This window comes from Lathyrus oleraceus, chromosome 3 (assembly GCF_024323335.1).
Source record: "Lathyrus oleraceus cultivar Zhongwan6 chromosome 3, CAAS_Psat_ZW6_1.0, whole genome shotgun sequence".
Taxonomy (NCBI): Eukaryota; Viridiplantae; Streptophyta; class Magnoliopsida; order Fabales; family Fabaceae; genus Lathyrus; species Lathyrus oleraceus.
The window spans coordinates 136,911,208-136,920,785 of NC_066581.1; positions in this window are offsets into that span (position 1 = coordinate 136,911,208).

Below are 9,578 nucleotides of genomic sequence, written 5' to 3' on the forward strand. Positions count from 1 at the left end.
GCATATCATCCCTAAGTTAAGGTTGCTATCTAACTTGCACAGGGAGCAAGCTATCCTAAACAGCACAGGCAAAGCAAACAATCACACAAATAGCACACACTATATACAAACAAAGTTGGCTCACACAAGGGTTAGGCTGTGAAACACAAACCAACTAGAATTGGGTGATGTTAGCTCTTAACCCTAACATTGAGAGTTAGGGTGAAGCAAATAGAAGGTGTGGGAGTTCAGAAAGTTGGAACTCTTCTATCCACATGACTGACTCAACATGGATCTTGGGTTAATATCCACAATGCATCAACACAAGGTGTGTGAGCAAAGTGGATGACACACTGAGTAGCAGGAGATGGACTACACATCTCTTTTTTCTGCCAATTGCCTCATAGAGGTCTTTTCCTGCTTGGCACAAAAGTAAACAAACACAAGCATTGCCTCTTAAGGAGGGCTTCAGACAGGTGCCTGCCCAAGTAACAGGACAGGTCTTCCAGACTACATGGGGTCAGAGAAATTATACCTCAGTGCTTAAGCTATCAAGCAAAGCAAAAGCAAGTTCACAATGAACTTAAGCAACTAAATGTACCTGAAAACAATCTAACTCAGTCAGTATACAACTCAAAAAGTCAAACAGACAGTTAATAGTCAACAGTCAACAGACATAGTCAAACAATGCAACAATGTGCAAGGCACAAGCTCAACTCAAATGAGCTAAAATCCACCTACAAAACAAGTCAATATTAGTCAAGATAAACCAAATAAACCAACTCAAGCAATGTAAATCAATCCCTCATGGCCATATGCTTCTTAACCTGCAAACCAAGCTCAAACATGAGAAGCAAACCACTAGGACAAGGCCTAGGTTCAAAGTGAGAGAAATAATCCAAAACAGAACATGAAAATTGACAAGAATCAAGCTCAATCAATTAATAACATCATCCAAAAAGTTTCACACCAATATCATCAACCAAATTCATTTCACAAAGCACATTAGGCAAAGCATGCAAGTTGAAAGCTCATTGAAACAAACAGAATGAACCAATCCACATCAACTCAAACATAATTCAATAAATCTCAAGAAATATCATGGCTAAACAGCACACATCACATGATCATCACACCAAAATTCAAAGCATTTGGACAAGTCTAAGCATGGCAATCAAATTCCATAAGGCAAGGCAAGCACAAACAAGCTCAATTGGACACAAAATGATACATCAACTTCACACAAGCCTAAAACAGAATCCAAACATGATAAATGTCTCAAACGAAAGCCACAATAAACTTAAAAGTGTCTAGAAACAATGTGCAAAATTTCAAGTTCATATGATAAACATCCATCATCTCACAAATCATTGAAGTTCATGACTATCCAAAAGTCCACAAATGGTCAATCAGAAAGGAAAATCTCAAACAAATCAAAAGTGAATCCAAAAATTCCACAAATATTCATGATCAATCCTAACATCCAGAAATAGCATCATGCAAAAACTATCATCAATTGGCATTTAATTGGCATGGAAAATAAAATCAACAAGTTGAGCAAGCAAAGGTGTGACACACATTGTCACACCTACATTAAACAGATCATATCTCAACAACCAGAAATGAGAAAAATGCAAACTCTATACCAAAATGTCAATTAGGATGTCTAGTTTAAGCATGCAAAGTTTCAAGAGCATTAGATAAAATCTCATCATTTCATGAAGCAAATGGCAAGCAAGGTCAAGAAAACACACATGTACACAATCCCTAGGCAAAATTAAATTCCAACCGTGCACAATTTCTGGAAAAAATCTCATAAAATACTAGACATCATGAGGAACAACATGCAAAAAATCCCAGGTCAATTGGATCATTAATCAATGAGTTATGAATTTTTGAATGAAAATAAAAATCACATGGAAAGCATAGCATGAATGTGTGAAGAACAAAGGAATAAAATGCAAGGTGCATTGGAAAAGGTCATGAGCTCGGATTCGAACCGAGAGAGCATTTGAAAGTGGCGTGTTTCATCATGAAATGCACCGTTTCATTAAGTCTACGTGGCCAGGCTTAACGTTCGTATCCAATCAAAATGCCACGCTGACGCCACTGTGTACCAATGCATGGCTTTAAACAAGAAATCTCATGCAACAAGCGCTAAAACAGATCAAACACGGTTTCTGGACAGAAACCCTAACATGTTCATCGTGTTCATCATAATTTTCCAGGTCAAGAACAAAAGTACCAGAAATGCAAAATGAATACACCATTGCCTTCATCTTTCAACATACAACATGGATCGAGGCTTGGATTTTGCTAACTCAAACTATATCAAAAGATTCACACGCAAGAACATTCATATGCCAAACTTAAAATCAACATAACTAATTCATTTCTGCATGGATTTCATGGATTTAAAGCTCAGATTATTCACCAATGAAAGACCTACAACATGCATCTATCAATTTTAAGAATCGTGACATTCGATTTCTGACCTTAATTGAAGTGCAGAACTGGAATTGGTTGTTTTAAGTCCTGGAAAGCAAAAACAGATGATCTCCAATGCTCATGTGAATGAATGGATGAAGAATTGATGCTCAATCGTGCTTGATGTTGCTCAAATCTTCAATTGCCATTAATGGATGTAACTTCAACAGTTCCAAACCAGCTCGAAAATGGATGAATCTTGCTTCCAAAAATGTCCAATTATGCTCGTGGATCAAGGCTTGATCAAGAACAAGGCAAGGTTTGTGAAGAATTTTGATGAAAAAGTGAGAGAACTCAACGGAGAAAATTGTGCAAATAGATCTAGATCTGAAAATTTTGATGTGTTAATCCAATTTCTGTTATGATTATGCTATATATATGGTCTGTTAATGATGTATGCTAATCACAATTAAGCCATGCCAAAGAGATTAATGAAAACCAAGTGTTATGCAAATTTGTCAATTCACCCTATATGCATGAAGACCAATGCTACAGTGCACGAAATCTGTCTTAATTCACTTGCAAAACCTGTTTTAAGCCAAATGCACATGATTTGAAGTGAAAGTTATGCACAATTTTTGAATTTGGATTTTCCCTCCAAAATTCAAATGAAAAGTCCAAAATTTTTGTAATGGAAATGCATGGTTTATGATGCATGAATTGGATAGTACAGATCAATAGAGAAATGTTGCAAAAAGAACCACTTCAATTGGCCTTATGGTGTGAAAGTTATGCACTCTTGAAGTTCAAATTAACTTTGACCATGTTTGATCCATATCTTCTCAACCATACATGAGAAATCATGTTCTTGGACTTTTTGGAAAGGTGAGAGCAAGATATTCAACTTTCATGTTGGACAAAATTTCATTTGAAGCTTGCTTGATGATGTAATCTTGAGGAGAAGACCTTTCCATTTTTGGCAATTTTAAATTACAGGTCACTTACTATTTTTGGCAAGTCTTGATCTGACCTCAAATTCTTCATTGTTGATGTTTGCAAAGTCAAATGAGACTTGTATGGACATGAATGAGGCCTCTCTAACCATCTCCCACCTTCAAATCCATGGTTGAATTGACAGATGACTTTGGTTGACTTTATAGGGTTTCAGATGAATTGCATCTTGACTGTTGAGCTTTGAGCATCCAACCTTTGGCCAAACCACTTCAAAATGATCCCTAGGTCACATAAACTCATTGAACCAACCCTAGGGCTTTGCTTCCATAGGAATTGCACTTGCTTGCTTGCACAACTGGATCTCCTGACCAGTCTTGACTGATGACTTGATGACTTGGCAATAGACAATGCAATGCTATGCAGTGGACAATGCTAATGTTAATGACTTAATAATGAAAATGAATGTACAAAATGGGAGGTGCAAATTTGAGATGCAACAGCTGCCCCTATTCAATCAACTGGGAACCCGAATGGATGAGAGGAACGGCTGTCAGACTTTCAGGGTAAACAGGGATTGAATACCAAAGAACCGTAGAAATTTGCACTCTGTGGGGATCCAACAGCAACTTCAACTGGATCTGATATTTATTACTGGGGATTTTGATTCTCTTTCTCAAAGGTACAGCCACATCCAATGGAAATAGAAATCACAACTAGACGACAACGGACGACCAGGAAAAACTCGACGTTTATCGTAACCAACGGAGAGGTAACAGACATCAACGGATGACTGGGGAAAATACATCTATATGTCAGCGGACAACTAGGAAAAACTCAATGTTTATCGAAACCAACGGAGAGGTAACCCTACTGGGGACGACCAGGAAAAACTCGACGTTTACCAAAACCAACGGAGAGGTAACCAGACATCAACGGATGAATAGGAAGACTCGACCAGACGTCAACGGACGAACGGGAGAAGCTCGACGTTTATCGACACCAACGGAGAAGGAGAAGCTCGACATTTATCGACACCAACGGAGAGGTGACCAGACATCAACGGATGAATGGGAAGACTCAACCAGACGTCAACGGACGAACGGGAGAAGCTCGACGTTTATCGACACCAACGGAGAAAGGTGACCAGACAGGACGTTTATGGACGACTCTACTGGGGAACTCTGACTGGGGATCGACCAGCCATTAATGAATGACTGGGGAATAGGACATACAATCAGACGTCAACGGACGAATGAGAAAAACTCAACGTTTACCGAAACCAACGGAGAGGTAACAGACATCAACGGATGACCTGGGAAGAAAGAAATACATCTAGATGTCAACGGACAACTAGGAAAAACTCAACGTTTATCGAAACCAACGGAGAGGTAACAGACATTAACGAATGACTGGGGAAAACTCGACCAGACGTCAACGGACGAACGGGAGAAGCTCGACGTTTATCGACACCAACGGAGAAGGAGACTCTAAGGGGAAGGGTATCACTATACGTCAATGGACATATAGGAAAAAACTCAACGTTTATCGAAACCAACAGAGAGGTAACTCTGAGGGGAAAGAAAATATAACTCAACCAAACGTCAACGGACGACTGGGAAAAACTCAACGTTTATCGAAACCAACGGAGAGGTGACTCTTTGGGGAAAAGTGAACACAACCAATCATCAATGGACGATTGGGAAAAACTCATCGTTTATCGACACCAACGGAGAGGAGAACCTACTTGGGGAATCAACAGATATTAGCAAGTGATCTGTGGGGAATGTGCAACTATACGTCAACTGAAGAATAGGAAAAACTCAACGTTTATCGACACCAACGGAGAGGAGAATACTCGGGGAATCAACAGACTTATCAAATGATCTGTGAGGAATAAGCAACTACACGTCAACGGACGAATAGGAAAAACTCAACGTTTATCGACACCAACGGAGAGGAGAATACTCGGGGAATCAACAGACTTATCAAATGATCTGTGAGGAATAAGCAACTACACGTCAACGGACGAATAGGAAAAACTCAACGTTTATCGACACCAACGGAGAGGTGACTCTTATTGGGGATAATTCAACTAGACGTCCACGGACGAATAGAAAAAACTCAACGTTTATCGACACCAACGGAGAGGTGAACTCTGGGGGAGGGTTAAGAGTATTACGAACATCAAAAGATGATGTTTACCGACATCAAAAGAAGACCAGACATTAACAAATGACTGGGGTAAGACTCGATGTTTACCGACACCGAAAGATGGTGTTTACCGACACCAAAGAAGACCAGACATTAACAAATGACTGGGGTAGGACTCGATGTTTACCGACACCGAAAGATGGTGTTTACCGACACCAAAGAAATAACACACACGGGTGCTGACATGACACTCACTGGCATCACAAGATGACATCTACATATGTTAAGACAAGGCTAAACACTTGCTAGGGATCCCACTGGGAAGAATCAAGCTTTCCTGTCACCAACGGATGAGGAAATAAACCTCTCTGGGGGGTACCAATCCTGAATGCTGTCAGGAGCAACTGTAGCAGACGTGTTGCACAGCTGTTGAACAACGATCCGCCTCTGCCGGGGATATGGTCTGATTGGTTTCCAACACATGAATGCATATGTTTGAATTTTTCTATGGCGTAATGCTCCATATTGAATGGAAATGCTACGCGATTTGAGGATGCAATGGTTACTATATGCTAAAATGCACAATGATGAACTCCGCTAGGGAGCCAAAAGATCAAATACTCAAACTCTGCGGGGAGACTTTGCTTGAGGAATACTCTGCGGGGAGAGCACCGACTTCTCACTCGTGCTGGAGAAAGTAATATTGTTGCTGGGGAAAGGATAGACTCCGTTGGGGACATCCTTCATAGGACCCAATCCACCCGGGGACTCCGCTTGGGGAAACAATCAATACGACTCGCTGGGGAGAATTGCCAACAAGTAGGATAAACTCTGCTTTAGGAAATAAATGTTATTCCGCTGGGGAATAAAAAAAGCGACTGCGCTGAGGAACCATCAATACGACTCCACTGGGGGAAAAATAAGGCGACTTCACTGGGGACGACCCAACCAATCCACAAGTAGGATAAACTCTGCTAGAGATAATCTTCACTGAACCGGATCCACTTGGGGAACTTGCTAGGGAAAACCATCAACACAAACCTCTGCTCGTGAGATCTGCTAGGGAAAGCAACTCTGTTGGGGATAACACACCACTCTGCTGAGGAGGAGCATAACTCTGGTGGGGAAAGTAATATACCAGACCACGCCGGAAAAGACATCCACAACCCTGCTGGGGATAAGCGCTCAAGACCATGCTGGGGATAGCAATACCCCAAACCAGAGCTCCACTGATACATCTGCTGGGGATACAACATCCTTCCAACATAGTGGGGATCTCAACTGGGGAAATATTCGCTGGGGAATAAACCCACTTCCAGGCCTGCTGGGGATAGGCAATTCTTAGATCTTCTGGGAATAGAAGGCACTATCCAAAGGCGTCTCTGCCGGGGAGAATAGCTCTGAAAGCTCTCATACTTGCTTGGGAAATAACTGCTGCGGAATCGTCCTCACAGATGACACCCTGCAAAATAACACAACATACATGCCCCCAGGGGTTGCATAGACAAGATACGCTCAAGTGTCCTCAACATTCAAAATGATTTTCAAATGTTTTATCTTTCTGCAAGTTATTGTTTAGCCTTCATGTTTTTATATGCAATGCTTATCAAAAATTCGGACGTTTTTGCAAACAAAACAGTAAAATAAAAACAAGAGAGCTATTTGTCTGAATAACAACTTTTATTGATTGAAAATGGGCCTGAAAAGGCGAATACATCGGGAAGCAATTCCTAGAAAGAGGTAACTGCGCACAAAAGGAAAAATCTATCCTAATGGCAATGTGAACACGGCATCCACTATGTCCCAATTCTGTTATAACTCACAGATCATCAGTTTTCCTCCCAACTTCCTTGCTTTCTGAGAAGAATGACTGGACCGATCACATCTTTGGAGATGGCAGACGATAAAGCGCGATGAAGTACAGATAACTCAGACTGTAGTCTTCGCTTTAATCCCTCTTTTGCCTGGATCGCCCTTTCGGGTTTTCAATCCACCGGGATACCCATTTTTGCCTAAGCCGCCCTTGCGGGTTTTCGACTTACCGGGTGTACAAATTCTTTTCATTTTATCCCTAATTTTTGCCCGAACCTTTTCTTTCTGTTTTTTGGTTCGTCGGGATGCCCTTTCTTGCCTGGACTCTTTTATTCTTTTTGTCCAGCGGGTCAATTTACGCGAAGTATTTTTTGACTACATCTGAGTTAACAGGGGACGGAAAATCTTCACCATCCATAGTTGTAAGCATCAAGGCTCCACCGGAGAAGACCTTCTTCACAACATATGGACCTTCATAATTAGGGGTCCACTTGCCCCTGTTATCTGTACCGGGAGGAAGGATCCTCTTCAAAACTAGATCACCAGTTTGATAGCTTCGAGGACGCACTTTCTGATCAAAGGCTCTCTTCATCCTTCTCTGATACAACTGCCCATGGCACACAGCTGCTAGCCGTCTCTCCTCGATAAGGCTCAACTCGTTAAACCTTGTTCGAATCCACTCGGCTTCGTCCAGCTTGACATCTAGCAAAACTCTCAGAGAAGGAATCTCCACTTCAACAGGTAGGACTGCTTCCATACCATACACAAGGGAGTACGGGGTTGCCCCGGTCGACGTACGTACTGAAGTACGGTACCCATGCAAAGCAAAAGGCAGCATCTCATGCCCATCTTTGTACGTCATGACCATCTTCTGCACAATCTTCTTGATATTCTTGTTTGCCGCCTCTACAGCACCATTCATCTTCGGTCTGTAGGGAGAAGAATTGTGATGTTCAATCTTGAAATCTTTGCAAAGCTCTTTCATCATCTTGTTATTGAGATTCAAACCATTATCATTGATGATTCTCTCAGGAACCCCATAACGACAGATGATTTCCTTCTTGATGAACCGGGCAACCACTTGTTTGGTAACATTAGCATAGGAAGCTGCTTCCACCCACTTGGTGAAGTAATCAATCGCAACCAAGATGAAGCGATGTCCATTAGAAGCAGTAGGCTCAATCTTCCCAATCATATCAATGCCCCACATGGCAAACGGCCAAGGCGAGTTCATGACATTCAGAGGGCTTGGTGGTACATGCACCTTATCCGCATAAATCTGGCATTTATGGCACTTCCGAGCGTACTTGAAACAATCGGATTCCATAGTCATCCAGTAATAACCGGCTCTCAACAATTTCTTTGACATTGCATGACCACCAGCATGGGTACCAAACGAACCTTCATGCACTTCTTGCATCAACATGTCTGCTTCGTGTCTATCCACGCATCTGAGCAGAACCATGTCAAAGTTCCTCTTGTACAACACATCATCCTGATTCAAATAAAAGCTTCCAGCTAGCCTTCTCAGGGTTTTCTTGTCATTCTTTGACGCACCTTCAGGATATTCCTGGCTCTTGAGGAAGTTCTTGATATCATAGTACCACGGCTTCTCATCAACAACAGACTCGGCTGCAAACACATACGCGGGCCTCTCGAGTCGATTCACAGCAACATGTGGCACATGATTCCACCAATGAACTTTGATCATAGAAGACAAAGTAGCCAAGGCATCAGCCATCTGATTCTCATCCCGGGGGACATGATACAACTTCACCTTCTTGAAGAACGTCAGTATTCTTCTGGTGTAATCTCTATACGGAATCAAATGCGGCTGATTCGTATTCCAATCTCCATTGACCTGATTGATCACTAGAGCGGAATCTCCATAAATGTCAAGAGTTTTGATCCTCAGATCAATGGCTTCTTCTATCCCTATGATACAAGCCTCATACTCAGCTTCGTTGTTGGTGACATCAAAAGTCAATCTGGAAGAAAAAGGTATATGAGCCCCTTTCGGATTGATCAACACTGCACCAACACCGTTACCATTCACATTCACAGCCCCATCAAACATCAGTGTCCACTTGTCATCAGGATTCGGTCCTTCCTCTACAAGAGGCTCTTCACAATCTTTCATCTTAAGATACATGATGTCTTCATCAGGGAATTCAAACATCATAGGCTGATAATCATCAATCGGTTGCTCGGCGAGGTAGTCTGACAGAATACTACCTTTGATGGCCTTCTGTGAT